We start from the raw sequence: 6,000 nt of genomic DNA on the forward strand, positions 1-6,000 counted from the left end.
AACAACCCCACTGCCCTTGGCTGACCAATTTAATTTCTCCTCCCATTCTGCCGAAGACATGTAGGTCCTGGGCCTACTCCATTGCCAAATCCTAACCACCCGATGCCTGGAGGAAGAATGCCCCATCTTCTGACTTGGGATCCTCCAGCCACTTGGGATCAATGTAGATTTTACCAGTTATCTCATTGTTCAAGAAAGGGAATAGGCATAACTCTGGGAATTACAAACCAGTCAGTCTTACATCAATGGTGGGCAAATTTTCAGAGATAGGATTTATGATTATTTGGAAAAGCATAATTTGATTAGAGATAGTCAGCACAGCTTTGAGAGGGGCAGGTCATGCCTCAAAAGTCTGACTGAATTCTTTGAGGATGTAACAAAACACATTGAATAAGGTAGAGCAATGGATCAGGTGTGTATGGATCTTAGCAAGGCATTTGATAAGATTCCTCATCTTAGGCTTATTCAGAAAGCAAGAAGGCATGGGGTACAGGGAAATTTGGTTGTCTGGATACAGAATTGGCTGTCCCATAGAAGACAGGTTGGGAAAGGATGGGAAGTATTAACCTGGAGCTTGGTGACCAGTGGTGTTCGGCAGGAATCTGTTCTGGGACCTCTGTTTTTTGTGATTTTTATAAATGAAATGGAAGAAGGAGTGGAAGGATGTATTAGTACATTTGCTGATGACATGAGGGTTGGTGGAGTTGTGGATAGTGTCGAGGATTATTATTGTTTGCAACAGACATTGACAGGACGCAGAGCTGGGCTGAGAAGTGGCAGATGGAATTCTACCTGGAATAGAGTGAAGTCATGAATTTTGGAAGGTTGAATTGAATGCTAAATACAAGATTAAAGACAGGATTCTTGGCAGTGTGGAGGAACAAGTGATCTTGGGTTCCATGTCCATATATCCCTCAAAGTTGCCACCTAAATTGATACGGTTGTGTAAAAAGGCGTACAATGTGTTTTCTTTCATTAGCAGGGGGATTGAGTTTAAGAGCCACAAGGTTATTCTGCAGCTCTATAAAGCCCCGCATAGACCACACTTGGAATATTGGAATATTGCATTCACTTCTGGTTGCCTCATTATAGGAAGGATGTGGAGAGGATGCAGAGGAGATTTACCAGTATGCTGCCTGGAGTGGCAGGCATGTCTTAAGAAGAAAGCTTGAGGGAGCTTGGGGTTTCTGATTGGAATGAAGAAGGATGAGAGGTGACTTGATGGAGGTGTACAAGACAATGAGAGGCATTAAAAGAGTGCATGGACAGAGAATTTTTCCCACGGCAGAAGTGGCTACCATAGGGCGGCATAATTTTAAGGTATTTAGAGTCACAGAGTCATAGACATGTGCAGCACAGAAACAGACCCTTTGGTCTAACTTGTCCATGCCGACCAGATTCCCAACCCCAGCCCCACCTGCCAGCATCTGGCCCATACCCCTCCAAACCCTTCCTATTCATATACCCATCTAGATGCCTTTTAAATGTTGCAATTGTACTAGCCTCTACCATGTCCACTGGCAGCCCATTCCACACATACATGACCATTTACATGAAAAAGTTGCCCCTTAAGTCTCTTTTGCATCTTTCCCCTTTCACCCTAAACCTTTGCCCTCTAGTTCAGGACTCCCCACCCCAGGGAAAAGACCTTGTCTATTTACCCTATCCATGCCTCTCATGATTTTATAAACTTCTATAAGGTCATCCCTCAGCCTCCGATGCTCCAGGGGAAAAAGGCCCTAGTCTATTCACCCTCTCCCTATAACTGAAATCCTCCAACTCTGACAACATCCTTTGAAATTTTTTCTGAACCCTTTCAAGTTTCACAGCATCCTTCCGATAGGAAAGAGACCAGTATGGCACACATTATTCCAAAAGTGGCTGAACCAATGTTCTGTACAGCCACAACATGACCTCCCAACTCCTATACTCAATACACGGACCAATAAAGGAATGCATTACAAACGCCTTCTTCACAACGCGATCTACCTGCAACTCGACTTTCAAGGAGCTGTGAACCTGAACTCCAAGGTCTCTTTGTTAAGCAACCCTCCTTAGGACTTTACCATTAAATGCATAAAGGTTTGCTTTCCCAAAGTTCAGTATCTTGCACTAATCTAAATTAAACTCCCTCTGCCACTACTCAGCTCATTGCCTCATCTGATCAAGATTCCATTGTAATTCGAGGTAACCTTCTTCGCTGTCCACTACAACTCCAATTTTGGTGTCATCTGCAAACTTACTAACTATACCTCTTAAGCTCACATCCAAATTATTGACATAAGTGGTGAAAAGTAGTGGACCCAGCACCGATAGTCACGGGCCTCCAATCTGAAAAACAACCTCCCACCACCACCCTTCTACCTTTGAGCCAATTCTGTATCCAAATGGCTAGTTCTCCCTGTATTCCATGTGATCTAACCTTGCTAACTAATCTCCCATGGGGAACCTTGTCGAACGCCTTACTGAAATCCATATAGGATCACGTCCACTGCTCTGCCTTCATCAATCCTCTTTGTTACTTCTTTAAAAAGCTTAATCAAGTTTGTGAGACATGATTTCCCATGCACAAAGCCATGTTGACTGTCCCTAATCAGTCCTTGCCTTTCCAAATACATGTACATCCTGTCCCTCGGTATTCCCTCCAACAACTTGCCCACCACCAATGTCAGGCTCGCCGGTCTATAGTTCCCTGGCTTGTCCTTACCACCCTTCTCAAATAGTGGCACCACATCAGCCAATCTCCAGTCTACCTGCGCCTCACCTATAACTATCAATGATACAAATATCTCAGCAAAAGGCCCAGCAATCACTTTCCTAGCTTTCCATAGAGTTCTGGATCAGATCCTGGGTATTTATCCACTTTTATGTGCCTCAAGTCATCCAGCACTTCCTCCTCTGTCATATGGACATTTTTCAAGATGTCACCACCTATTTTCCTACAGTTTATATCTTCCATGTCCTTTTCCACAGTAAACACTGATGCAAAATATTCATTTATTATCTCCCACATCTCCTGCGGCTCCACACAAAGGCCATCTTTGCTGATCTTTGAGGGCCCCTATTCTCTCCCTAGTTCCCCTTTTATCCTTAAGGTATTTGTAAAACGTCTTTGGATTCTCCTTAACTCTATTTGCCAACACTATCTCATGTCCCCTTTTTGCCCTCCTGGTTTCCCTTTTAAATATACTCCTATTCTTCTAAGGATTTGCTCTATTTATCCTGTCTATACCTGTCATATGCTTCCTTGTTTTTCTAAACCAAACCCTCAAGATCTTTTGTCATCGGGCATTCCCTATACTTACCAGCCTTTCCTTTCACTCATCCCAACAGGAATATATTTTCTCTGGATTCTCGTAATCTCATTTCTGAAGGCTTCCCATTTTCCATCCGTCCTTTTACCTGCAAACATCTGTGCCCAATCAGGTTTTGAAGGTTCTTGCCTAATACCATCAAAATTATCCTTCCCCCAATTTAGAACTTCAACTTTTAGATGTGGTCTATCCTTTTCCATCACTATTTTAAAATGAATAGAATTATGGTCACTGGCCCCAAAGTGCTCCCCCACTGCCACGTCTGTCACCTGCCCTGCCTTATTTCCCAAGAGTAGATCAAGTTTTGCACCTTCTCTAGTAGGTACATCCACATACTGAATTGGAAAATTTTCTTGTACACACTTAACAAATTTGTCTCCATCTAAATCCTTAACACTGTGGCAGTCCCAGTCTATGTTTGGAAAGTTAAAATCCCCTACCATAACTACCCTATTATTCTTACAGATAACTGAGATTTCCTTACAAGTCTGTTTCTCCATTTCCATCTGGCTATTTTGGAGGAAGGTTATGGGGAGATGCCAGAGGCTGGTTCTTTACAGAGAGAGTGGTAGATGCATCAAACACCTCATCTATTGTGTCCATCGTTTTCACTGTGGTCTCCTCTACATTGGGGAGACAGGATGCCAACCTGCAGAACATTTCTGAGAACCTCTCCAGGGCACATGCACTAAACAACCCCACCACCTTGTGTCCGAATACTTTAACTCCCCCTCCCACTCCACCAAGGACATGCAAGTCCTACATCTCCTCCACTGTCTAATGCTAGCCACCTGACGCCTGGAGGAGGAACACCTCATTTTCTGATTTGAGACCTTCCATCCACAAAGAATCGCTCTCAATTTCACCACTTCCCTCATCTCACCTCCCCCCATCTTATTCCAGATCCAACCCTCCAACTCGACACCACTTTCTTGAACTGTCCTAACCATCCATCTTCCTTCCCACTTAGCTGCTCCACCCTCTGCTCCAACCTATCACGATCACCACCACCCCCACGTTCATCTACCTATCTTCATCTTCCTAGCTACCTTCCCCCCAGACCCATCCCCCTCCACAGCCCATTTATCCCCCAGCCCCCTTGCGTCCCATCCACATTCCTGAAGAAGAGCTTATGCTCGAAACATCAACTGTCCTGCTCCTCAGATGCTGCCTGACTTGCTATGCTTTTCCAGTGCCCCACTTTTCACTCTTAAACTAATGGTAATCTGTTACATTACGACTATGGAATAAGTAATTTCTTGTTACTCATCTTGTGGCTGGTTAATCTTTCACCATTTAAACCTAGCAAGCCGTACAGACTAGTATTGTAAGAAGTGTTGGTGACAGCATGGCTTCCCAAAGAAATTGCTAGCAGAACCAGGAGGCAGCTACAGGCATCTCCCACAACCACCTGCTGCTCATGAGCATTTAAGAATTGGCATAAAATGCTGGTCCATCCTACAATGCCCATATCCTGTGAATGAAAAGAAAAGTGGAAGAAAATTGGTGGTGTACCAATGGCCTGGAAGAGGTGGCAAGCAGCAGTCAGGTGATTGCGACCTCTGCATCAGTTGTCCACCAGGGGAGGTGACAGCCTACTGGTATTATTACTGGATTATTAATTCCCAGAGAGTGTTCTGGTCTGCTAGGTTTGAATCTGGCCATGGCAGATATTAGAATTTCTTCAATGAAGAATCTTGAATTAGAGTCTAACCAAGACTCCATTGTCAGAAAAACCATCTGGTTGATTAATGTCCTTTAGGGATGGAAACACCCATCCTTACCTGGTCTGGTCTACATGTGATTCCAAACCCACAACCAATGTGGTTAACTCTTAACCACCTCTGGACAATTAGGGATGGGCATTAAATATTAGCCCGCACAGCAATGCCCTCATGGTCGAGAGTGTGGGGATGGAAAAGCACAGCAGGTCAGGCAGCATCCGAGGAGCAGGAGAATCGATGTTTCAGGCAGAAGCCCTTCATCAGGAATGAGGCCAGTGGGTCGGGGCTAAGAGACAAATGGGAGGGGGTAGATAGCTGGGAAAGCGATAGGTGGATGAAGGTAAGGCAGATGTTGATAGGTCAGAGGGGGCAGAAATGTACGGATCCGGAGGGAGGTACCAACTTGGAGAATTGGTACTGGGTGAGGGGAAATGAGGAAGCTGTTAAAATCCATATTTATCCCTTTTGGCTGCAGGGTCCCAAGGCAGAATATGAGGCTTTCCTTTTCCAGGTGTTGGACGGTAACAGTTTGGTGGTGGCGGAGGCCCAGGACCTACATGGCTTTGATGGAGTTGGAGCCGAAGTTGAACTGTTCAGTCATGAGGCGGTGGGGTTGCTGGGTGAGGGTGTCCCAAAGATGTTCTCTGAATCCCTTGGGGCCTTGGTTGAGGTGAGCGGAATGGTGTAGGCATACATTTTGCACTTTCTGCTGCGGCAGGGAAAGGTGCTGGGAGTGGGGTTTGGGCTGGTGTGGGGTGTGCAGCTGACGAGGGAGTCGCAAAGGGTATGGGCTGAGAGAGGTGGGGAGGGAAATTAGATTACTTACAGTGTGGAAGCAGGCCCTTCGGCCCAACAAGTCCACACCGACCGCCGAAGCGCAACCCACCCATACCCCTACATTTTACCCCTTGCCTAACACTACGGGCAATTTAGCACGGCCAATTCACCTGACCCGCACATCT

The sequence above is a fragment of the Hemiscyllium ocellatum genome, chromosome 1, assembly GCF_020745735.1.
Source record: "Hemiscyllium ocellatum isolate sHemOce1 chromosome 1, sHemOce1.pat.X.cur, whole genome shotgun sequence".
Lineage (NCBI taxonomy): Eukaryota > Metazoa > Chordata > Chondrichthyes > Orectolobiformes > Hemiscylliidae > Hemiscyllium > Hemiscyllium ocellatum.